General features: G+C 41.8%; 1 protein-coding gene across 5 annotated transcripts in view; it reads right to left on the minus strand.

Moving 5' to 3' along the window:
* The window catches only part of LOC133653880 (zinc finger MYM-type protein 1-like), a 123886-nt gene that overhangs the window by 30282 nt on the left and 66133 nt on the right, over positions 1-27471 (minus strand). For 4 of the 5 annotated variants that reach the window (XM_062053679.1, XM_062053680.1, XM_062053681.1 and 1 more), the window contains exon 1: positions 12125-12407. The exons of the other annotated variant lie outside the window; for it this stretch is intronic. The gene's annotated coding sequence lies outside the window, so the exon portion shown is untranslated. Of the gene's footprint in view, positions 1-12124; positions 12408-27471 lie in introns of those variants that run through there. 5 annotated transcript variants of the gene reach the window in all.

Genomic DNA, 27471 nt, shown 5'->3' on the forward strand with positions numbered 1-27471 from the left:
ATACATTTTCTTTGATTCATTTTAATTGTAGAAGTCTACCAAAACACTTTTCTAAAATCAAAAATGTTTTGGAGTCACTTAAAGGTAGATTTAAGGTAATTGCTTTATCTGAAACATGGATAAAGAAAGGCAAGGAGGTTGATTTGAAATTAAAAGACTATGATCTGTATGTCACTAGCAGAGACAATAGGAGTGGAGGAGGGGTGGCCCTCTATATATATAATGAACTAAAATGCAGACCAGTTAAATGTATGACAATGGCCATAAATGATTTAATGGAGTGTGTAGCTGTTGAGATAGAATTAGAACAAAACAGAAACATTGTTGTTGCATGTGTATATAGAAAACCAGGATCAAAAGTTGAAACCTTTATGGATAAATTAGAGGAAATGATTAATGGTCTAAATAAAAAAAGGACTATCGTAATTTGTGGAGATTATAATATTGATCTTCTAAAGGTAGATTCACATAAACAGACATCAGATTTTTTAGAGATATTATATGAAAAAGGGCTGTACCCATTAATTACAAAACCTAGCAGAATAACCACAACTAGTGCAACCTTAATAGACAATATCTTTACAAATGTTTTAGGGATTCACATCACTACTGGGTTAGTGATAAATGACATAAGTGATCATCTGCCTATATTTGCAATATTTGACTATCAATTCCCTAAAAGAACATATCATCAAATACTTAAGAGGAAAAGAAGTGTCAATCATATTAATAACTTCAGGAATGACCTATTAAAACAACAGTGGAAAGAGGTGTACACAGACGATATAAACACTGCCTATGATTCTTTTCTTAAACATTATATTACTCTGTATAACAAGCATTGTCCTGAGGTTCCATGCAGATCTAAACAAAGGCAAAAGAATGCACCTTGGATGATAAACAGTTTGAAAAATGCATGTAAAAAGGAAAATAGACTTTATAAGAAGTTTATCAAATCAAGAACAGAGAATGCTGAAAAACGCTATAAGAACTACAAAAACAAGTTGACCAATATATTGAGACAAGCAAAAAGGGAATATTACAAAAGAATGTTGCATGAAAATAAAAATAACATAAAGGCTACATGGAATATTTTGAATAAAGCAATAGGGAATAGGACAAGGCGAACAGAACTACCTAGATATTTAAAAAAAGATAATATGTTAATTGAAAACAAAGATGAAATTGTCAATGAATTAAATAAATTCTTTGTAAATGTAGGACCTAGCTTAGCAAACAAAATACCAAGAGCTAATGATCAATCAGGGGGTGTCTGGAAAAGGAAAAATAGGGTTATGAGTCAATGTTTCTTAGTGAAGTGACTGAAAATGAAATATTATCTGTGGTTTATAAACTAAAAAACAAGACCTCAACAGACAATGAGGGTATTGACATGAAAATAATAAAAAACACAATTGATTGCATCATTAAACCATTACATTATATAATTAATTGTTCTTTTAAAGTAGGAGTTTTCCCAGACAGTATGAAAACAGCTAAGGTCATACCTTTATTTAAAACCGGATATAAACATACATTTGGTAATTATAGACCAGTATCTCTCCTATCTCAATTTTCAAAAGTGCTTGAAAAACTGTTTGTTAATAAATTAGACTGCTTTATTGAAAAACATAAATTATTAAATGAAAGTCAGTATGGATTTCGATCAAATAGGTCTACGAGCTTGGCCATCATAAACATTATTGAAGAGATTACAACTGCAATTGATCAAAATAAATACACAATAGGAGTTTTCATTGATTTAAAGAAGGCATTCGACACTATGGATCATCAAATTCTCATTTCTAAATTATATACTTATGGAGTTAGAGGAGTTGCACTGAACTGGTTAACCAGCTATTTACAACAACGACAGCAATATGTTGAGATCGATGATCATAGGTCAGAATGTATGAATATTGAATGTGGAATTCCACAAGGTTCGATTTTAGGACCTAAACTTTTTATTTTATATATAAATAATATTTGTGAGGTTTCGAAAATTTTACAGTACGTATTATTCGCAGACGATACAAATTTATATTGTTCAGGAGATGACTTGAAAATCTTAGCTGATAATATTGAAGAGGAAATGGTTAAACTAAAATTGTGGTTTGATGTAAATAAATTATCTTTAAACTTGGAAAAGACTACATTTATGGTATTCAGTAATAAAAGAAAGATATAAGTTAGTTTATCCATAAACTATGTGAAAATTGAGAAGGTGTCTGAAATCAGATTTCTGGGGGTCATCTTAGATGAAAAGTTGACATGGAAAGCTCATATATTGCATGTGAAAAATAAGGTATCTAAAAGTGTATTTATTTTGAACAAGGTTAAATACAGTTTCCCGTATAATACAATGAGAATGTTATATTGCTCAATTATTTTACCTTATTTCAATTATTGTGCAGCAATATGGGGAAATACATATCCCAGCAACATAATGCCTTTATTTCTTTCACAGAAAAGAGCCATTTGTATAATTTGTACAATAGGATATAGAGACCACACAAATCCACTCTTCATTAGGTCAGGATTATTAAAACTAAAAGACATTGTAGAATTGCATACTCTATTAGTGATGTTCAAAGCTAGAAATAAAGTTCTTCCGAAGGACTTACAAAAGTTATTTGTGTTCACGTCTGAAGATGAGAACCACAGAAGGCCGTATGATTTTAAACATCCAAGAGTGCGAACAAATTTGAAGCAAATGTGCTTGTCTGTTGTTTGTGTGAAAGCATGGAATTCTCTAGACAAAGACTTAAAAAGTTGCAAGAATATCTTTGAATTTAAAAAGAGTTACAAAAAGAGACAACTGGAATTATATCAAACTGCTTTTTGATTTTGATTGGACGTGTCATTTTGAAAATGCTTAAACGAAAATTAAAAGTATGTTGGAGTTCGGGTGTTGGTGGAGGGAACAGTTATAAAGTCATCTAAATAATTTGTGTTAAAAAGGGGCAGATAAATATAAGAATAGTATTCTTCCATCTGCTCCTTTCTGATCATGGAAATGTATAAGAAACTAAAAAACAATGAAAGTGTCAACTGTACATGGCTTGTATATATGCATTTTTATGAAAGGAATAAAAAGAAATGATGATGATGATGAAGGGTCTCTGGGTTTTGGAGGGCTGGAGCCTACCCTAGCTGCACTCGGACAAACACAGATGACAGACAACATTCACACACACATTCACACACTAGGGCCAATTTAGTGTTGCCAATCAACCTATCCCCAGGTGCATGTCTTTGGAGGTGGGAGGAAGCCGGAGTGCCTAGCTGGAGGGAACCCACGGAGTCACGGTGAGAACTTGCAAACTCCACACAGAAGGACTCTGAGCCCGGGGATCAAACCTAGGACCTTCTTATTGTGAGGCACACATACTAACCCCTGTGCTACTGGCTGATCAAAACATCACAATTGCAAGGGGTAAAGGATGCAAAGACCAAGCCAGTTAAACTTAAAAAATGTTACGGCAGTTATAGAGTTTGCTTTTATTGAGAACAATGACTGACAGCAAAAATGTGACTATAGGTGTTTGCAAATGAATCCATGAATCCAAAGGTTTATAACACTGTAAACATGTGTGTACGTGTGTACAAGACAGCCATGAACACCAGACTAAATCCTCCAACGCGCAATTTTTAGTCATAATTAGTTATCATTAACCAGGGGTGTTCTTGTTTTATTTTTTGGTTGGAAAAAGGTAACTTTGAGCAAGTTGCAAACAGCCCCTTTAAATATGCTTTAAACTAGTTTTAAAACAAAGTGGGTTCATTTTGACTGTTCCAATTACGTTACGGTTTATTCTCTGTAAACGTTAAGATTTGTCACTTAAACATTAGAATGTTTCTTCATTTCTTTGAAACAGGTTGGATGTATTTAGGTTAAAATGTAATTTATTGTGAAATATACGGTACATAATTCCTAGGGCATCTAGTACAAATGGCAACATTTGTATTCCTTTAAAGCAGCACTAAGTAACTTTTTAACCTTCGTAAAATATTGTCATAATTTTGTGGATAATACATCGATGTACAACTAGTTGAATGACACCTTGATCATTTCCTGAGGGGGTCTGTATATTGCTTTTACTGGCACTTTGCGACATTGAGGAGAAAAAAACCTCCAAATGTGCTGACTTGCTGTACGGCATACGTCACTTTCCCACTAGGTTTTAAAACAACCAAAGAAACAAAAAGTTTTGTCTGAAGAGACAAAAAAAAGAAAAACGGAGCTATGAGAGGATAAAAGGAGAGTCAGGACAGGATCAACATTGCCCCGGCTTTCACTCGCTGACGTGAGCTGAAAGACGAGGGATTTTAGACTGATGCTGCCTTGGCTCTGTTCTTGCTGGCGAGTAAGTGACTTTGGATGATCAAATCAAAATGATAATGCTAATGTTAGCGATTGGAAATTTGCATGGTAGCAATAAATACTCACCAAATTGATTGTTCGCAGCTTCACAATACTTCCTTTAGAAAAAAAATCACTCGCTGGTCTATCTTTGCTTCAGACCTGCACCCGCCTCGATACATTCTTGGTAGTAGCGTCATGTTTGAAGCGCAAACCAAGATCATTTGTATATAGTGTCTATCTAACATCAGCATAGCCATTAGAGACATAATATTTGTGCCAATATTACATCATGTCAGTCTGACGCAATATGCGCTAGCTAATGGGAAATGTGTTCTTCTGGCAAAACACTACCACTTTGGTCCACTGGTGCCGCCAAAATCAACCAAAACTGAAAGTTATTAAGTGGGGCGATAAGCAGCATGTGATGTATGGGTGTCCTCAGAAAATGTTCTCTCCTGTCAGAGGTCTGTGGTTCCAGAAAGTTTGACAACCTTACATATCACATTGGGAAATCTGTGTCTTTATATCCATGTAATATTTTGCATTTTTAACATTTATGTTGCTTCCAAAAATAAACACAAACTTGTTGTAGCATAAATTAAATAGGCATGTGACTAAGACACAACTCAACTGCTGCACATTTCTGACAATTGCCTGTCAAAAGACCCCCACAATTAGTCTGCCACCCATTTTTGGGCCACGATCCACCAGGTGAGAACCACTGCTGTACAGTACAGTACAGTACAGTACAGTATGTATTATAATGTCTTGATGCCCACTTATATACAACAAAGAGTTTATATTTGTATATTATATTAAAACATAGATAATCTGTGTCCGGACATTATCAATGAAATATGGAGAAAATGAGTCTTATATTACACCTGTGAGAAGACCTCTTAAAGAAAAGATGGTTGAAGTGGATAATTTAGTTAGAAAAACCGTGTTCGTAAAAGAAGCACCTTATTGACGATAAGTATAGCATACTTGAAGGGTAAACAACTATAAATGTACTGTATGTTCCCACAGTCATATAATGTTTTAAAAGATATGATTACAATTACCAATATCATTATTAATATTTTATTTCTCATTTTATTTTTTGCATTAGTTCAACTAAGATATCTTCATTTATATAAATATATATATATATATATATATATATATATATATATATATATATATATATATATATATATATATATATATATATATATATATATATATATATATTTTTTAAATCAAGTCTAAATGGATGGATGGATGTTCCCTCTAAAAACTGGCATCTACGTCTTAAATTTTTGTTGTCAAAGGCTTGTTTGATTTATCTTAACTCACCACAAGGTAGTGCCACTGTGTTCTCATTTTGCTATCAACACCTTGCTTTAAGCTGGGATTTTTTGTTCCTTCAAAGGATGCGAAGTTCATTTTTAGCTACAGTATGTAAAAGGCTCAAATACCAATGATATAGTAAGGAGTCACATACAATTATAGGGAACGATAACAACCTCCATGTCAGCTTTGTGTCATAATCATCAACATTTCATCTTTTTTTCTTTGCATTATGCATTTTCTCCTCCTTTTCTCCCATTATTGGTGTCTTTGTTATTATATTTTAGATAGTTTGTAAAAAAAAAAGACCTGCAAAAATATCCGCAATTTGGACACCCCTGGTTTAAAGCGGCCCAATTGTGCAAAACCAACTTTTCTAACCAATGTATTGTACGTATTTAGGTTTTTCATAAGTCCCAACAATTGAAATCAAACCATGGAGGAATTGCAGAGATGTTTATAAAACAATCTTGCATTACTTCATACTTCCTCCAAACCAGGGGTGTCAAACTCAAATACAGAGTGGGCCAAAATTTAAAACTGAACAAAGCCGCAGGCCAAGGTTGAACAAATTAACCTTTTAATAGGGACCCAAACAAATTTTGCATTGAATATTGAACAAGCAAGGCTTATATAACTTTATAGTGACATGCAAAATCGAGTTTCATATAATAATAATAATAATTAAAAAATATCAATGGCATATCAAATACAATTTAAATAAAAATTGAATGCCTCTTTTCTATTTGCAGCCTTCTGAGGTAAATATCAACATTAACTTTTTCCACAGGCTAAAACATTTTAAAATAAAATAACAATGAATAAACCAACCATTCAGGACTTTAAGCGGTTCAGTTTGCAACACACTAATCTAATCTGATGTGCCCAAGCCAGATACCTGGCATCTTTTCTTGGATGCTAGTTCATTAATGTCGGGGCTCAGGCTTTGAGCTGAGGCAACCTTCATTATCGAACGAAGGTGTTCATCAGTCATTATATCTCGTCCACCCGGACCACAGTCTTGGGGGCGTGCCTTAAATGCACTGCCTTTAACGTACTCTACAAGCTATCGTCACGTCCGCTTTTCATCCATTCTAACACCGTTCAGACCCAGTTACAAGATATGTGAGGCTTCTGTACGCAACGCATACATCAACAGCAATACAGGTTACACTGAGGGTGCCAGTATAAAAAACTTTAACACTGTTAGAAATATACGCCACACTGTGAATCCACACCAAACAAAAATGACAAACACATTTCGGGAGAACATCCGCACCGTAACACAACATAAACACAACAGAAAAAATACCCAGAATCCTTTGCAGCACTAACTCTTCCGGGACGCTACAAAATACACCCCCGCTACCACCAAACCTCCCCCCCCCCACACACACACACCTTGTAGCGTCCCGGAAGAGTTAGTGCTGCAAAGGGTTCTGGGTATTTTTCCTGTTGTGTTTATGTTGTGTTACGGTGCGGATGTTCTCCCGAAATGTGTTTGTCATTCTTGCTTGGTGTGGATTCGCAGTGTGGCGTGTATTTCTAACAGTGTTAAAGTCTTTTATTCGGCTACCCTCAGTGTAACCTGTATCGCTGTTGATCAAGTATGCGTTGCATTCACTTGTGTGCGTGCAGAAGATGCACATGTTATGTGACTGGGCCAGCACTCGTTGGTCTGGCTGAAAAGCAGACGTGCCGATTTTCGGGAGGGGCGTTGAAGTTTGGAAGACTCCCGGGAGGGTTGGCAAGTATTAGAATTAGCGGTGAATGCGGTGTTACCACGGCACCGCCGCATTATATAATCGGCGGGTCAGCTTTAGTGTTAATTTGATATCGCCTCAAGGGCCAAGTGAAATTGCACGGCGGGCCAAATTTGACACCCATGATCTATGGCGTTCAGTGGTTACCAATTCTCTGCGTGCTAGAAATTTACCAAAGCCCATCGTTAGAGGGAGGTTGGCATGGTGAGGGGAACCCTAACAATCCGATTTTGCTTGGTTGTTCGGTATGCCATGAGAAGAAGTGTGCTCCGTTGGGCATGTTTCATACTTTGCTGGCAGACTGGTATGTTTAGGTACGTTTCTCATTGCTGGGAGCACCAATGATGTATTTTAATCACGACTTACACAGCCTGTTGGTTCGTTGCTTGTGTGTTGTTCTTGGACACTGTTAGCAGCTTGGCTGTGCAGGTAACCCTCTGTTCTTTGTCTGGCCACTGCAGGTGGTTTTGAACTTCTCACACTCATTACATAATCGTGATCCATGGCTGCAGCGGCTTCCTCTTTCAATTTCTAGAACTTCCAACTATGCGTTTAGTCTTGCTTGTTCTTCTCGGATTTCAAGCTGTTTTTCTACCATAATTTACCTGGGCTTTTGTAGCTTCGGCTGATGCTCTTGCTAAGGCAGTTGCTTCAATGACTGCAGAGTGCAGACTTGCTAAGAAAATGAGCACATGGATAGGCTCCAGCACCCCCTGGGACAAGCGGTAGAAAATGGATGGATGGATGGAAGGAGATAGCTTTTGATGAAACGCTCTTTGATAAAACTCTCTTTGCTGAAACTGCTCCGGAGGTGACTCCTTTGACTTTAGCTTCAGAATCATGGTCCATGACTGTGTCTTTCAATGGCGTATTACTTCTTAATATATGGATTTTCACTGTACTGCTCACACTACGTGTTGTATACGTAATGTAACGTAGACAAAAAGCAAGCCAAATTTGGGTTTCATGAGCCAGGATCAGAGCATCTTGCACCCTTATTGTTGATAGACACAACTGATGACACTTTTATGACCCACAAAAATCCCAAGTGAAACTGCAATAACAAGCAGAAAAAACTAAGAATATATATATATATATATATATATATATATATATATATATATATATATATATATATATATATATATATATATATATATATATATATATATATATATATATATATATATATATATATATATATCTTAATATAATGAATTACCTGCTATTCAATCACAAATATGATGACATTATAATTTGCATAAACAATTGTAGTATCACGCAAGGACATTTGTGACAAAAAAGCAGAATACTGTACCCAAAATAACCACTAGATGGCGACAAACGCCCATTCGACATTGTACACCAGGGCTATACTACATACAGTTTCAAGAGCCCAAGGGCGTAGGGGCCGGACAGCGAAATGTGTATGCTTCGTCAGAAAGTGCCTCTGCTTATATTTTTTTAAAACAGCGTTTATAGATTATATGATATCTGTTGTTGTGTTCCCTAATTTGAGTGACCTGGACATAATCTGGACTGTACATAAATGCTTATTTTGAAAATGTAATTTTGTTTATAAATTATATGCAATCTGTTGTGTTCCCTAATTTTTTCAGTGTATATGGATGAATGTGTGTGTTGCTGAGTCCGACTTGGACACTATCTGGACTGGACCTGGTTTTAAAAACCTTTTAAACAAATCTAATTTCATTGACAATCTGGTCTGGTGAAGATAAGGTCCTTTTAAAAAAAAATAAAATAAAATATGATGTATAAATACAAAACATTTTCTTGGATGAAAAAGAAAGTTAAACAATATAAAAATAATTACATAAAAAATAGTAATTAATGAAAATGTTAGGTTTTTTGGGTTGATGCACTAGTTAAAAGTGTATCTTGTGTTATTTTTAATGTTGATTTAATAATTAAAAAACATTAAAAAAAAAAAGAAAAAGACAGCGTTTCATACATTCACCCATCCAAATAGCAGCGGCCATCTAGACACAAAAACCATCTCTGATAATGCATATAGGTAGACTGACCATACATTTTGCGGGCCTGTCCTCAAATGTCCGGCATTTTGAGTTAGGGTTGCCGCTGCGTGTATTTTCAATGTACGTCCAGCAGGCCCGGCCCTAACCAATCTGGCGCCCTAGGCAAGATTTTAGGTGGCGCCCCCCCACATCGGCAGTGAAGTGTATATACTCACAAGAAACCGAATAGCTTTGTCTTTGATCGTTTTTTTTACTTAAAGAAAGCAAATTAACAATCAGAATAGTTAACAAGATTAAAAAAAAAAGAATAAATCAATGAATACAAAAAATTAAAAATGAATATCTAACAATTTATTGTCATCATTACAGTGAAATGCTGAATAGCAGAATGCAAAGTAACAGTATAATATATTATATGAGAATGTTATGTTATGATTATCTTTAACCGAATCACAGCAGTGCTCAAATTAAAAAACAGCATTCCCTCTCATGTGATATTGCTTAATTATCATTAATGATGTGCACTTTAACAACTAGGCTTACAACTATACCTAATATATAAAGGGGTGGAAAAGTGACTATTACCTGCAGGGCAAACATTAGCTAACCAGAAGGCAATAACAATGCAAACAAAAAACACCTGCTTAAAAGATCTAATACAAATGTCCTTGAGGAATGTAAGGTGGGACCGTGGGAGTACTGTAATTACCTAACGTTACATTATTATTTTCCATAACAATTTAGCCCCCTCCACAATATTAACCCGACGTTAAAACAGAACTAGCTATTTATTGATTAGCAATTGCCGAATCATGTAACATTAGCTTAATGCTAAAAAGCCAGGTTACTATCACCAGTGTTGGGTTAGTTACTGAAAACCAGTAACTAGTTACAGTTACTAGTTACTTAATTTTAAAAGTAACTCAGTTACTTACACCAAAAAGTAATGCGTTACTGTGAAAAGTAACTATTTAGTTACTTCTTTTTTTTTTTAAAGCTCCCATTAATGCCCTTTTAGCCTTCATTTCAGTACTGTTATTGCACTGGAGAATAATGCAATGTGTTGATCAACTTGACATGCATTTGCATCACTGAACTCTGCTAAGCAATGTGCTCTACATACAACACACAAAGACAAAGATATGTTTCAAAGGGCCAATTTGTTTTTGGCCAGAACAAATTGACAAAACTATTTTAAATAGCTGCAACATAACATACATAAGTAACAAACAGCATAATAACAGCATAGCTGAAAAGCAAGAAAGGCACACACTACATACACAAAGCCTACTCATGCATTTTTTCCTCAAGGAATTCTGACACAAAATCATGTCTGAAGCCCAGAACACTACACATTTCCCCAGTTTTAGTTTAGAGATAAGGAAAGATTGGCCTGGCCCTCTAGCATCCCTCTTTATGTTTGTGAACTTTATAGTCTATACATTTAGAGTGATGTGATAATTAAACACTCTAGAAGTCTAGAATGAAAGAGTATATAAGAGAATTGACAGCAACGTTCCCTCTAAGGTGCGCGCCTGTGCAATTGCGCACTGCTCAGGCGTCCTCTGCGCACGGCAAATCTATGCCACGCACAAAATCAAATAAAAAAATAAGTGCATAACAATTTTCGACACACGGACACGACAGAGAAAACAGTTTTCGTCATCATTGTTCAAATATTGTAACGTCTGTCGAGACGCTTTGAGGACATGAATTCCATCCATCACTTTACTGAGCAAAACTCTTTATTGTAGGCCATAAACACATCACCAAAACATTAGTAAAAAAATGATGTCTAGCAAAAGTGGTCATTTTCTGCAGTACAAACCAGACCAAAAGCAACTTTGTTATATCAACAGCAGCCGCTCGCTCTTTCTCACTTGCGCCAACACATGCACATATGGCACTTAGCCAGTGATGCGTTTACAGCCACACAAAAAGTGGGACAACTCCAACACCACACATAAAGTGTCATTCCAGGTCGTTACACTATGATTTACCAATCAAATGTGTGCTTATTCTAGTGTCATTTATTAGGAATCCCAATTTATAAATATTAATCATTAAATGCTGTTAGTATATTAAATAAATACTAATAAAAATATATTAAGTTGCAGGAATGTACACATGATCCCCTGCTTACATCTCATTGTGCAACATGTGAATGTTTTAATGGGAACAAAATGCAATGTCTGAAAGGGGTACAAATTATTTCCAAAGCAGGACCTCCACCCAGACAAACAATACAAGTACACAGTTCATGAAAAACAATATTTGTTGTTATTGTCATTGTAAGTGGGCCTAAACACTTGTATTAGAAATGGAAATGACTGCTGTAATTTGATTATAATAATAAGAGAATGTTGTCTGTCTAACTGTGTTGGCCCCGCGACGGATGGGGACTTGTCCAGGGTGTACCCCGCCTTCCGCCTGAATGCAGCTGAGATAGGCTCCAGCGACCCCGAAAGGGACAAGCGGTAAAAAATGGATGGATGGATGGAGATTAAACTTGTTATTTAGTCAGGTTTGGGACAGGTGTGCTGCTGGTGTAGCCACAGTGTGCACGTCTGATGTTGCTCACATGGCCTCCACTGAATGCTCAGGGAGTTTTTGCGTTTGCTCACACATGAACACTTACAGGGAACATTGATTGACAGAGTGTGTACCTCCAGTGCTGAATGATGAGCAGAGTTAATCCTTAAGTGGTGGTGGTGGAGGGAAAGTAGCATTGGAGTCTCTGTCTCTCTTTACTAGCTTCGTCGAAGCATGTTGCTTATGTAGCTTGTTTCAGCACATTTGAATTGCTGTTTTGGGCAGTAGATGGGATCTTTGATCCAAAGCACAATTTACATTTAACTACAATGTTATTTTCTTTGTGCTCGACTAAAGAAAAGTAGTGAAAATATCTCCATGTAACAAACTCGACTGCAGCTCCGCCATGATCAGACACGCCCCCCTCCCCCCTCTCTCTAATTCCCTCCCCACACTCACACTCGTAATGTTGTAACAAATAATATTTCTATTAAATAGGCTTTACTTTGCATTTTAATTAACGTGGGATTATTTTTTGTATTTAAAAATAATAGTACCAACTTTTTTTTTTTTTCTCCAACATTTGTGGCACTGGCGTGGCGCCCCCTGATGGACGGCGCCCTTAGCATTTGCCTACACGGCCTATGCCACGGGCCGGCCCTGACGTCCAGGGTTAAGAAGCGGTTAAAAACCAAACAAATTGTGAAGGTGCGCGCGCAGCAGCATTCGTGAGGGAGGGGCGGAGACAGAGAGATCGAGAGTTATGATAAACGCGCATGCGTCGCCAGGCTCTGCTTTTTATCCATAGATTTATCAGATTTAATTTTTTATTATCTATAGCAGGGGTGTCAAAAGTGTGCCCCAGAGCCCATTTGCGGCCCACAGCTAATGTTTTAAAGGCCCAGGGCACATTCTAAAAATACTATTAAAATAAACAAAAACATAACAAAAGTGAAATAAAAAAGCTTAAAGGTGAAATGTAATTTAGAAAAAGTTGCAATGTTGACTAATAAAACAAAGCTGTTTTTTTTTCTTTCAAACTGTCATTGTTCAAAACATAATATTGTAATAATCTCAGGAATGTAGGCTCAGAGACTTCTTCAGTTATCTTGCATTTATTGTACAAGATGCATTTAAGGCACACAACAGCTCCAACATGCGTCTATTTCCTTTCCCGGCAAAACTCGAACCACCACTTCCTGTCAACAACGTCACTTCCCTCACTTCTCCAGAAGTCCCGCCCCCCAGCCAAAGCCATTGGCTAACACCCCGTAGCCAGCCGCTACATCACCCCCCCCCTTACAAAAAGTCCTCGCCCTCGAGGACTGACCCTTAAGGCAACATTTGGCAACACCATAGCAGCATGTAAAACAGAGCAACCCATTAGTGCAAACAAAACAGTGTAAACAACATAACCCTCACATCACACAAAAGCGGGTTCACAAACCCCCCCACACCCCTTCCCTTCAGTCTAAGGACACCACAAAGTCTTGCAAGCGGTCCGGAGGCCTCTTCATCCGCCTCGGCCGCTCTCTTCCATTTCCCAGCAGTGGGACAGCTGGGTCGGGTGTGCCAGTCCTCGGGAGGGAGCTGGAGGGGGCGGGGGAGGAGGGGAGTGGGGAAATTGGTTCCCCCTGGGGCGTAAGCGGGGTATTTGTAAAGGGCTGGGCGGGCAAGGGAGAGGTCACCTGTGTATCCGAGGCAAGGGAAGGGGGACCCCCCCCGGTAGGGGGCGAGTCTGTCTCTGTGGAGGGCCACCTTCCTTCCCCGGGGGGGAAGCTGGACACGATACACAACCTCTCCCAGCTTCTGGAGTATCTTACAGGGTCCTGTCCATTTGCTGTCCAGCTTGGGACTGCGGCCCTTCTTCCGAATCGGGTTGTAGACCCAGACCAACTGGCCTGGCGCGAAGTCCCTTCCTCGGGTCGTCACATCATAGTAGCACTTTTGTTTGATGCCAGCTTCCTGCAGCTGCTCCCGAGCGAAACTGTGGGCTGAGTCCAGCCGGTCCTGTAATTTCCTGGCGTACTCTGGCCCTGCAGCGAAGGCCGGGGCATCCGGTGGGCGGCAAAAGGCCAGCTCTGCTGGTGTGCGCATCTCTCTCCCTAGCATGAGAAGCGCCGGTGTGCACCCCGTGGATTCTTGGACAGCAGAGCGACACGCCATCAGCACCAGTAGTAGGTGTTGGTCCCAGTCACGCTGGTGGCGGGAGGTGACAATGGCGAGCTGGTCTCCCAGGTTGCGATGGAACCGCTCCACTAACCCATCACTCTGAGGGTGCAATGGGGTAGTGCGGGTCTTGTGAATGCCCAGGCGCTCGCACAAGGCCGCGAACACCCGGGACTCAAAGTTTGTGCCTCGGTCACTGTGCAGAGACGCCATGACGCCAAACCGACCTATCATGCCCTCCACCAGGGCATCAGCAATGGTCTCTGCCTCCTGGTTGGGAATGGCGTATGCCTCTGGCCACTTGGTGAAATAGTCTATGGCGGAAAGGACATAGCGGTTCCCCTTGTCAGACAGTGGGTACGGCCCTGTAATGTCAATCCCCACCCTGTCCATGGGGCACCCCACTGGGAACTGTTGGAGCGGTGCCTGTGAGCGCCCAGTGGGGCCTTTGCGGGCAACGCAAGGGTCACAGCGGCGGCAGAAGTCCTCCACATCTCTCTTCTGCCGACCCCAATAGAACCCCTGTCGCAGCCGCTTGAGTGTTTTGGCGACCCCGAAATGTCCAGACCCACCTCCCCCATGCACTGCCTTAAGCACTGCCCCTTGCAGTCCCTTTGGCACCACCACCTGCCACTGTTCTTCCCCCGTGGCCGCGGCCTTAAATGCCCGCTGCAACACGCCTTGGGACACCCGCAATGAATCAAACATGGCCCACAGGCCCTTAGTAGCCTTAGAGAATGGTGCCACCGCCTCCCAAGGCGGGCGCTGCCGAGCCTCTACCCACTGCAAAACAGGATGAAGGTCTGTGTCCTCCACCTGCGTGCGCCTCCAGTCAGCATTCGTCACAGTCTGTAGTTCTCCGCAGACAACGTCATCAGCCTGACTGACGGCCGCACACTCAGCGCCCTCTGCCCGCCGCTCTTGTTCCCGGGCTTCCCTGCGCTCGCAGTACCGACATCCGTCTGCTGCACACGGCCGGCGCGAGAGCGCGTCCGCGTTGGAGTGGCGAGCACCTGGCCGATGTTCTATTTTAAAGTTGTATCCTTGCAGCTCTTCCACCCACCTGGCAACCTGCCCCTCCGGCTCCCGGAAAGTCATTAGCCACTGGAGGGCAGAGTGGTCAGTTCTGATCACAAAGGGGAGGCCACACAAGTAATATTTAAAGTGTCTGATAGAGAGCACCACTGCCAGGAGTTCTCGGCGGGTGACACAATAGTTCCGTTCAGACTTGTTGAGTTTCTGGCTGAAGTATGCCACCACCCTTTCCCCTTCCTGCCACGGCTGTGCAAGTACACCCCCCACCCCCACTCCGCTGGCATCAGTGTCCAGTAAGAAGGGCAGGGCGAGGTCAGGTGGGGCGAGTACCGGGGCCTCACACAAGGCCCGTTTCAGCCCCCAGAATGCCTCCTGGCACCCTTCGGACCACACAAAGTCTTTGCCTTTTTCCAGCAATCGATATAGGGGCGCGGCGATTGTAGCAAAACCCCGCACGTGCCTCCGATAGTACGAGGCAAGCCCAATGAAGCTCTTCAGCTGTCCTTGGTCCCGAGGGGCGGGCCAATCCCTCACAGCCCGCACCTTCTCTCCCATGGCGCCAATGCCATCTGCCCCCAGCTCATGTCCCAAGAAAGTTACTTCCCGCCGCATGAAACTGCATTTCTCGGGGTGCAGTTTAAGGCCCGCTGCTCGAATCCTCTCCAGGACTCTCCTCAGGGACCCCAGGGCTGCTTCGAAAGAACGCCCATGTACCAAGATGTCGTCCAGGTACACCAGGCACTCTTGACGGGAAATACCAGCCAGCACTTTGTCCATAAGCCGGGCAAAAGTGGCGGGGGCATTACAGAGCCCAAAACTGAGGACTTTGAATTGCCACAAGCCCGGCTCAATAAAGTCGGCCCGCAGCAGGTCATCTACGGCCTTGTCGCATACCTGCTGTCGAGCGAGGGGGATGCGGCGTGCGTGGCACTTGATGGGCCGCGCCAAGCCAGTGTCTATGACATGCTCTGCCAAGTGGGTTCTTCCCACTTCACTCTCGTTCATTGCAAAGCTGCCCTGGAATTCCACCAGCAGCTGTTTCAGCTGCTCCTGTTGCTGTTTCTCCAAGTCCCTGTACTCCTCTCTCCACACTCCTCCCCCTATGACCGGAGTGCCGGCTGCGGGTGGGGGCCCGTGGGTAGGGATGCCCAGGGCTGGCATCCCCGGGTAATACACAGCTCTGTCTCCCCCCTCATTGGCTGAAGGGAGACAGGGCGAGGGCAGGGGTAGTAACTAGGTGAGGTGTGAGGCAACAAGAATGTAGAGGCATGCGGTGAAACGGGCAGGGGCCCGGGAACTAGGGTACCCATGGCAACTGTAGGGCCCCCCGGGAAGTTAAGTGTACCCCTCCCCATGTCTAGCAGGCACCCAGTGACCTGGAGGAAGTCCAGCCCTAAGATGCAGCAGTCTTGCACGTCTGCCACCCAAACTAGGTGGCGAACTCGCTTTCCCCCCACGCACAACCACAGGAACCCCTTCCCCACCATAGGAGCTAGCTGGCCCGTGACTGTGCGTAGCTGTACTGCTGTGGGCTCAAGTGGTGTACTGCTGGGAAGAACGTCCGGTCTTACCAGCGTTACCGATGACCCTGTGTCCACCAGACCCACGGTAGGCACCCCCTGCAGAGAGACAGCAACATGGCAGGAGCCCCCACTTTTGCCCCCCCCCCCCCCCCCCCCCCCCGTGTCCAGCCCACCGCCATAGGTGGCACACTGCTGTCATCTACTTCTGGGGCGGATGGAGTCCCTCCCCCCTGGCTGTGCCGCTGGGCTCCTACGGGTGCCCGAAAGCGAGAAGAAGGAGTAGAAGGCGAGTCGTCGTCTGCTTCTGGGGGGGATGGAGCCCCTCCCCCCTGGCTGTGCTGATGTGCTCCTTCCCCTGCTTGACGAGCCTGGGCTGGCGAGTCAGGGTCCGCGGTGGACGTAGGGGCCCGCATACCCCTGACTATGCGGGCCCGGCGCCGTTTCCCGGCTCACGACGAGTGGCAGGGCACTCCCTGCGAAAGTGTCCAGGTTGGCCACATCCCCAGCAGACCTGCATGGGGCGCGGGCCACGTTGACTTTGCAGAGTCACCGACCTCAGCAGTTCGGTACTTTCTTTCGCCCAAGCCGGAGCCCCGTCGCTAGACGGGTGTGACGATGCCGCCCTCACTGGATGGGGTATACTTTCCAGTTCCCCGGCTGCAGCTGCACTCCCCAGCATCTCCCTCTCCACGGCAGCTTCCAGTGCCTCCTGCAGGGACCTCGGGTGCTGAAGCTGCACTTGCACACGCAGATCAGGAGGAGTAATGGCTCCAACAAACAGGTCAGTTGCGAGCTCATTCCGTGCATCAGCAGGCAGGTGACCATATGCACGGCGCACCTGGCCCTCAATGTCAGTGGCTCGCCAGGCTTCCTGCACCTCCCTCTCAGTTCAGTTTTTAAAAGTGCTGGCTGAGACCATCTCCCAAACCTCCTCTTGAGCGCCCCCGCCAGGGCTGCGTAGCACCGCTGCTGTTCAGGGTCCAGCAGCAGAAGGCACGAAAGAGCCTCTCCCTCCAGACACAACGCCAATTGCAATGCTTTGTCCCTTTCTTCCCACCTTCTAGCGTCCGCCAACAGTTCAAATTGAGCGTGGAACGCCTCCCAATCTGATCCACCGGCAAATTTTGGCGTCTTCACTGAGGCCGCAGACGGTGGGGGGGACGCGCCGTGCGGGGAAGGTGTGGGCTGCGGCGACAGCGGCGACATCTTTACGTCCTCATGGGCTGACGAGCCGCTCGTGTGCGAGCAGGAGCGCGGCTGTTCGACGGTCACCCGCTCCAAAACAGCGTCATCCCGCTCAACTTTAAACTTATGCTCACCGGAGCTAAACATGCTAAACGGCTTGCGGTCCTAGCTAACTCACAGACTGAAGCTAACTTGCTAATGCGCGATACGGAGCGTGTCCTTACCGCGACAAAGTCTCTTCCGAAAATCGTCGGTTTTACTTCTGACACCAGTGTAATAATCTCAGGAATGTAGGCTCAGAGACTTCTTCAGTTATCTTGCATTTATTATACAAGATGCATTTAAGGCACACAACAGCTCCAACATGCGTCTATCTCCTTTCCCGGCAAAACTCGAACCACCACTTCCTGTCAACAACGTCACTTCCCTCACTTCCCCGGAAGTCCCGCCCCCCAGCCAAAGCCATTGGCTAACACCCCGTAGCCAGCCGCTACAATATTGAATCAAAATCAATGTTATTATGAATTATTGACCTATCCAAGGTTCCGATTACTTCACATCAATTATTCCACTTTGAAAAATATTTTTGGTGGAAGATTTTGCATATTTTGTGTTTGCCATTAAAAACATAGTTTTGTTTGAAAAAAAAGGGCGGAAAACAAACAAACAAAAAAACAACATAAAAAAACTAAAACATTTTGAATTGAGGAATAGATCTGAAGTTGATGTAGACTTCAGAAGCGTTAAATACAACATGCATGTATGCCCTGGCACACCATTATCATCATTTCATGACCGAAGCAAAACACTTTTTACACTTTTATACTGAAATAAATACACCTACAAGTTATTAAATAAAAACATGGAAAAAACTACCAGTAGCGGTAAAGTTTAGATCCATGAAGGAAAGAAGAAAGTGAATGAATGTTTATAACTGAATACATTTACATATGTATACACATTTGTTTTCTTTTTTTAATTATTTTTTTAATGAACAGAGTAACGTTTATGACAACCTTTTTCCAAAACACAATATAGAATGTGAGGTACAACAGTATAATGCAGACCTGGGCATTCTGCGGCCCGCGGGCCGCATCCGGCCCTTTGTGCGTCCCTGTCCGGCCCGCGTGAGGCCAATTATAAATTACAAAATACATTTTAAAAAGTATCTATGTCGAGTGTGCAATACAACAGTGCTGCTTTTGTTTTGAAAATCGTTATTTGTATTACTTCCGTGTGGACGTATGCGTGTGCGTGATTGTGAGTGAATGTGAACAGCTGCAATCATTAATTACAAAATAAAGTTGAAAAAACATCTATGTCGTGCGCGCAATACAACTGTGCTGCTTTTATTTTGAAAATTATTATTTATGGGCGTGTGTCCGTGTGTAACCTGCGAGTGAAGGTGCACATGCAGCGACAAGTGATGCACGGTTTACACCCGAGACGCTAAAAAGAGAAAAGTTGATGAAGAATGGCGTGTTTCCAAAAAGACATGGACTGCCATGCAACGCTCCCTCTAAGGTGCGTGCCTGCGCAATTTCGCACTGCTCAAGCATCAGCTGCGCGCAGCAAATATATGCCGCGCACCAAATCAAATCCCATCTGAATTCTAAACAAAATAAACACATTTATTCTATGTAATTTTGCAATGCAACTTTGAGTGACAGTGACAACAAGCGGCCCTAACGGTGTACGTCAACACCGTTCAATTGAACACCGTTCAATTATTGTAACGTCTATCGAGATGCTTCGAGGCCAGGAATTATATCGATCACTTTATTGAGCAAAACTGTTTATATTCGGCCATAACCACACCAAAAACATAAGTAAAACACTTCTATCTCGAAAAACTAGTCATTTTCTGCCGTACAAACCAGGCCAAAACCAACTTGTCATCTGTCACCAACACGCATAGCACTAAACCACTGGTGCGTTTATGGCCACACAAAAAGTCGGACAACTCAAACACCACACAAAGTTACACTATGACTCCTCAGTCATACGTGTGCTTATTTTACTGTCATTTATTATTAATGTTAATTTATTTATATTAGTCATGGAATGCTGTTACACACACTATGTTGAAGTATTACTATTATTATTAATTATATTATTATTATTATTATTATTTATCTTACGGTATATATAAAAAATAATATTGAGCAAAATTTAATTGAAATATTGTCGATGTGGCCCTCCAGCAGTGCTCGGGTTGCTCATGCGGCCCCCGGTAAAAATTAATTGCCCACCCCTGGTATAATGCATACATTTATAATTTTTTTTCAAAACGCTTACAAAAAAGTGGGGCCCCAAAAATGTACTGTGGGACCCCATTTTTATGACTTGATGGGTCCCTGGGACATCATTTTGAACATTCCTAGCGCCAACACTGCTGTCAACAGAGGAGAAAAAATGCTTTATTTAAATAAATATATTATTTATAAAGCAAGTTCGAGTATCATTGGCACATTTTCACCAAGTCCCGGCCTTGGCATGCTGCCCGCCTTGGCACGCATATATGTGTCCTCTTTTTGGGATTTCAGAATATGGTCAGCCTAAAAAAGTTACATAATCTTGTCACCTTAACTTTTAGACAACTTATTTACTTACCGTCATTGCTTTCTGACGCGTACAAAGTCTAAAAACACGTCTGCAAATTCCAACATTCACTGCGTGTTTAGAGAGGCATTCTACTAGACCCCAGTTTCCCATCATACCTTGTAAGGACTTCCGCCAACGCTGTCAAAATAAAACACACTGGTACAATACAATTGTCAACTTCCTGTCAGGAAAACGTACAAGGCAGAACAGAGACAATAAAACAGTAAGTTATAACTGTAGGTTAGAAATGTGTGAATGATACCTTAGCAATGTTAGCTTAATTTGTTGTGTAGCTAGCTTGGCTTTTCAATGTAAGACAATAGCGTCACCGTCCTCTGGCAAATAAAGATTTTCCTAAAATGTACTTTAATTCGGTAAGTACCTACTGTGTTTGGTAATGTACCAATTAGTAATATAATCCATAATTATGTTAGCGATGTAACTCGTAGAGTACCTTTCTGTTTAGCCGGTGTTCTGTCAAATTTGGCAACTTCCTCGAAAAAAACAAACAGTTGCGTAACTCGATAGTGGGGTCTATTGAATTACCCAGCTACGTAAAAAAAAATGCAACTTTAAGTTTCGGAAGGCCAAGTTGGATATCAAATAACACCACCACTGTAGAATTGCAATTATTACCTTCTTCAATGAGGTTAAGTTTTCGCCAGGTTTATTGTGTTTGTCTGTTAGTTAGCAACATAACAATGTTTTTAAACGCCGATTTGAATATCAAATACTGATTCCATTGTAGAATTGATGTTATTACCTCTGTAAAGGAGTAAATTTTTTCGTCAGGTTTACTTTGTTTGTCTGTCAGTTAGCAACATAAATACGCCGATTTTTTTAATCAAATATCGCTCACATTTTAAAATGGCTGTTATTACTTCTGCAAATGAGTTTTTTTTCACCAGAGTTTGTATGTCCCTAAAGCCGTGCTGTAGGCATCGTGCTGGTGCAAAATAAAATGGCATGTATTTAGTTGCATATGATTGGATGACGAGGAGAGAAACAGTTTTCTACAAACGTTCCTAATTGAAATGTTTACCTTTAACATCAAATCTCCACAGCTTCTGCAATCTTGCTGATTCAGGTGAGAAACAGTTTTTGCCGTCCACCTGTTTTCTTTGCCTCTCATCCTCGAGAAGTTCCTAATTATTATTAAAAATGCATTGACAGAACACAATATATTCTCCTCACATAAAAAAAGACAAAGCATTAAAACCTGTAAACCTTAGTTTTTACAGTTAAACTTTCACAAGCTGTTACCTCCAATTTCCTAGGATTTTCCGCTTATGGTCGTCTTCCATTCCCAAGGAATCAGTTATCGTAATTGCCTCTCTGACATGCGGACAACATGTAAATTTTTTACTCAATTCATCTTATTCCATCACAGCCTGACATACCGGTACTTATTTTATGAAGATTAACTGACTGTATCAGGTCAGCAGAAATGCCCATTTAATACGTGCCAGAAATTGATCTAAGGATCCAGTGAGCGACTACATTTTTCAGACAAACCCATCTCCCTTCCATTGAAAATGTGCACTGAAAAACAAATGCCAAATTATTCTGATGTTTGGCAATATTGCTAGCTATTAAATATTTTTTACTATTTTAAGTGGTTGAAATCATCCAAAAAATAGACTTCCAGCGACCACAGCACTCACTTGATGAATGGGAACCTTTAAAAAAAATAACACATGGGTACTCCAGGGATGATTAAAGATATTAATTGAACATATAATTTTATATCCAGCACTTGCCTGATGTAGTTTCACAGGCATGAAAATGTACCTTTATTGCAAAAACAAACAAAGAAAAAAAACAATCATTACCAGGAAAAATCTATTGTTTTTTGACAATACGTTTAATTGTAACCACTTACATCATTAGCCATGCCAGTCTGTCCTGTCCAGTGTACGGAAAGATGTGTCGTACAGTTTATATGGCCACCAGCCACCACCCTTCCTTAAGCCTGTGCAGCCCATAACATTTTAACTGAAAACACAACATTAATGTTAAAATTTGTAAATTGATTTTTTTTTTTAGGCAATGTAAGCCAAATGATCAAAAGGTCAGAAGTTTGTAATGGAATAAACCAAAATTCCATCATGCACATAAACAGGTGTAGCCAAACCAAATGACCAAACAGGCCAGAACTTACAGATACAGACATAAAACGCAAACCCACTGTCAATATCAAGTGTCATGCCAAGCCAGTAAAACCTGGAGGACATAGCTGATCTTGTTTTGATGATCATCGTATGTCCACAAATTGCAGAAGCATGGAATTAATTGAAAAGTGATCTGCCTTCACTTTTGGACTTTGTCACCCTTCAGGTACAATACAGGAGCTGTCCTTCGGCAGTCAACATTCAAAAAGTACATTTAAAGGCCTACTGAAATGAATTTTTTTTATTTAAACGGGGATAGCAGATCTATTCTATGTGTCATACTTGATCATTTCGCGATATTGCCATATTTTTGCTGAAAGGATTTAGTATAGAACAACGACGATAAAGATTGCAACTTTTGGTATCTGATAAAAAAAAGGCTTGCACCTACCGGAAGTAGCGTGACGTAGTCAGTTGAACATATATGCAAAGTTCCCTATTGTTTACAATGATGGCCGCATGAAGTGAGAGAGATTCGGACCGAGAAAGCGACAATTTCCCCATTAATTTGAGCGAGGATGAAAGATTTGTGGATGAGTAAAGTGCAAGTGAAGGACTAGTGGGGAGTTGAAGCTATTCAGATAGGGAAGATGCTGTGAGAGCCGGGGTGACCTGATATTCAGCTGGGAATGACTACAACAGTAAATAAACACAAGACATATATATACTCTATTAGCCACAACACAACCAGGCTTATATTTAATATGCCACAAATTAATCCTTCATAAAAACACCTGCGTGTTTGTTATGCTAGCTCCTAGCTCCTCTGCTAGCTCCTAGCTCCATAGAACACGCCAATACAATTCAAACACCTGATCAACACACACAATCACTCAGCCCAAAAGACCGTTTACCTAACCCAAGGTTCATAAAGCTTATATATTTTTAAAAAGTTACGTACGTGACGCGCACATACGGTCAAGTTATCGAATGTTTAGCAGCCAAGGCTGCATACTCACGGTACCTGATATTCAGCTGGGAATGACTACAACAGTAAATAAACACAAGACATATATATACTCTATTAGCCACAACACAACCAGGCTTATATTTAATATGCCACAAATTAATCCTGCATAATAACACCTGCGTGTTTGTTATGCTAGCTCCTAGCTCCTCTGCTAGCTCCTAGCTCCATAGAACACGCCAATACAATTCAAACACCTGATCAACACACACAATCACTCAGCCCAAAAGACCGTTCACCTAACCCAAGGTTCATAAAGCTTATATATTTTTAAAAAGTTACGTACGTGACGCGCACGTACGGTACGGTACGTGTTATGCTAGCTCCTAGCTCCTCTGCTAGCTCCTAGCTCCATAGAACACGCCAATACAATTCAAACACATGATCAACACACACAATCACTCAGCCCAAAAGACCGTTCACCTAACCCAAGGTTCATAAAGCTTATATATTTTAAAAAAGTTACGTACATACGCAAAAAAAAGCCAAAGCTGCATACTCACAGTAGCACGTCTGCGTCTTTGTCATCCAAATCAAAGTAATCCTGGTAAGAGTCTGTGTTGTCCCAGTTCTCTACAGGCGTCTGTGTATCCAGGTCAAAAGTCCTCCTGGTTAGAGTCTCTGTTATCCGAGTTCTTCCATCTTGACTGCATTTTTCGGGAATGTAAACAAAGAAGCGCCGGCTGTGTACTGTTGTGGCTGACTACGTTCGAAAAATACGTCCATTTCGCACCGACAACTTTCTTCTTTGCTTGCTTGGCTTCCTTCTCCATAATGCAATGAACATGATTGAAACAGATTCACGAACACAGATGTCCAGAATACTGTGGAATTATGAAATGAAAACAGAGCTTTTTCGTATCGGCTTCAATGTGGAAGGCATACCCGTGTTCGCCGGGCTACGTCACACGCATACGTCATCCTCAGAGGCGTTTCGAACCGGAAGTTTAGCGGCAAATTTAAAATGTCACTTTATAAGTTAACCCGGCCGTATTGGCATGTGTTATAATGTTAAGATTTCATCATTGATATATAAACTATCAGACTGCGTGGTCGGTAGTAGTGGGTTTCAGTAGGCCTTTAAGGAAATAGACATTTTAGCAAGATATTACCATAAATGTTTAATTCCTATTCTCACCCTTTATTACAAACTCCGTTTCCATATGAGTTGGGAAATTGTGTTAGATGTAAATATAAACTGAATACAATGATTTGCAAATCCTTTTCAACCCATATTCAATTGAATGCACTACAAAAACAAGATATTTGATGTTCAAACTCATAAACTTTTTTTTTTGCAAATAATAATTAACTTAGAATTTCATGGCTGCAACACGTGCCAAAGTAGTTGGGAAAGGGCGTGTTCACCACTGTGTTACATGGCCTTTCCTTTTAACAACACTCAGTAAACGTTTGGGAACTGAGGAGACACATTTTTTAAGCTTCTCAGGTGGAATTCTTTCCCATTCTTGCTTGATGTACAGCTTAAAGGCCTACTGAAACCCACTACTACCGACCACGCAGTCTGATAGTTTATACATCAATGATAAAATATTAACATTGCAACACATGCCAATACGGCTGGGTTAACTTATAAAGTGCAATTTTAAATTTCCCGCGAAACTTCCGGTTGAAAACGTCTATGTATGATGACGTATGCGCGTGACGTCAATGGTTGAAACGGAAGTATTCGGACCCCATTGGATCCAATACAATAAGCTCTGTTTTCATCGCAAAATTCCACAGTATTCTGGACATCTGTGTTCGTGAATCTTTTGCAATTTGTTTAATGAACAATGAAGACTGCAAAGAAGAACACTGCAGGTGGGATCGGTGTATTAGCGGCGGACTACAGCAAAACAACCAGGAGGACTTTGAGATGGATAGCAGACGCGCTATCCGACGCTAGCCGCCGACCTCACCTTGACTTCCTTGACTTTGTGGGGCGGTATAGCTCGGTTGGTAGAGCGGCCGTACCAGCAACTTGAGGGTTGCAGGTTCGATCCCCGCTTCCGCCATCCTAGTCACTGCCGTTGTGTCCTTGGGCAAGACACTTTACCCACATGCTCCCAGTGCCACCCACACTGGTTTAAATGTAACTTAGATATTGGGTTTCACAATGTAAAGCGCTTTGAGTCACTTGAGAAAAAGCGCTATATAAATGTAATTCACTTCACTTCACACTTCCTCCGTCTCCGGGCCGCCGACCGCATCGGTGATCGGGTGAAGTCCTTCGTCGCTCCGTCGATCGCTGGAACGCAGGTGAGCACGGGTGTTGATGAGCAGATGAGGGCTGGCTGGCGTAGCTGGATAGCTAATGTTTTTAGCATAGCTCAGTGAGGTCCCGTAGCTAAGTTAGCTTCAATGGCGTCGTTAGCAACAGCATTGTTAAGCTTCGCCGGGCTGGAAAGCATTAACCGTGTAGTTACAGGTCCATGGTTTAATAGTATTGTTGATTTTCTGTCTATCCTTCCAGTTAGGGGTTTATTTCTTTTGTTTCTATCTGCAGTTAAGCCCAATGCTATCACGTTAGCTCCGTAGCTAAAGTGTTTCGCCGATGTATTGTCGTGGAGATAAAAGTCACTGTGAATGTCCATTTCGCGTTCTCGACTCTCATTTTCAAGAGGATATAGTATCCGAGGTGGTTTAAAATACAAATCCGTGATCCACAATAGAAAAAGGAGAAAGTGTGGAATCCAATGAGCCCTTGTACCTAAGTTACGGTCAGAGCGAAAAAAGATACGTCCTGTACTGCACTCTAGTCTTTCACTCTCACGTACCTCATCCACGAATCTTTCATCCTCGCTCAAATTAATGGGGTAATCGTCGCTTTCTCGGTCCGAATCGCTCTTGCTGCTGTTGTAAACAATGGGGAAATGTGAGGAGCCTTTCAACCTGCGACGTCACGCTACTTCCGGTACAGGCAAGGCTTTTTTTATCAGCGACCAAAAGTTGTGAACTTTATCGTCGATGTTCTCTACTAAATCCTTTCAGCAAAAATATGGCAATATCGCGGAATGATCAAGTATGACACATAGAATGGATCTGCTATCCCCGTTTAAATTTAAAAAATGTCATTTCAGTAGGCCTTTAAGTTGTTCAACAGTCCGGGGGTCTCCGTTGTGGTATTTTAGGCTTCATAATGCGACACACATTTTCAATGGGAGACAGGTCTGGACTACAGGCAGGCCAGTCTAGTACCCGCACTCTCTGACTATGAAGCCACATTGATGTAACAGGTGGCTTGGCATTGTCTTGCTGAAATGAGCAGGGGCGTCCATGGTAACGTTGCTTGGATGGCAACATATGTTGCTCCAAAACCTGTATGTACCTTTCAGCATTAATGGCGCCTTCACAGATGTGTAAGTTACCCATGTCTTGAGCACTAATACACCCCCATACCATCACAGATGCTGGCTTTTCAACTTTGCTCCTATAACAATCCGTATGGTTCTTTTCCTCTTTGGTCAGGAGGACACGACATCCACAGTTTCCAAAAACAATTTCAAATGTGGACTCGTCAGACCACAGAACACTTTTCCACTTTGTATCAGTCCATCTTAGATGAGCTCAGGCCCAGCGAAGCCGACGGCGTTTCTGGGTGTTGTTGATAAACGGTTTTCGCCTTGCATAGGAGAGTTTTAACTTGCACTTACAGATGTAGCGACCAACTGTAGTTACTGACAGTGGGTTTCTGAAGTGTTCCTGAGCCCATGTGGTGATATCCTTTACACACTGATGTTGCTTGTTGACGCAGTACAGCCTGAAGGATCAAAGGTCACGGGCTTAGCTGCTTACGTGCAGTGATTTCTCCAGATTCTCTGAAC

This window comes from Entelurus aequoreus, linkage group LG07, assembly GCF_033978785.1.
Source record: "Entelurus aequoreus isolate RoL-2023_Sb linkage group LG07, RoL_Eaeq_v1.1, whole genome shotgun sequence".
NCBI lineage: Eukaryota > Metazoa > Chordata > Actinopteri > Syngnathiformes > Syngnathidae > Entelurus > Entelurus aequoreus.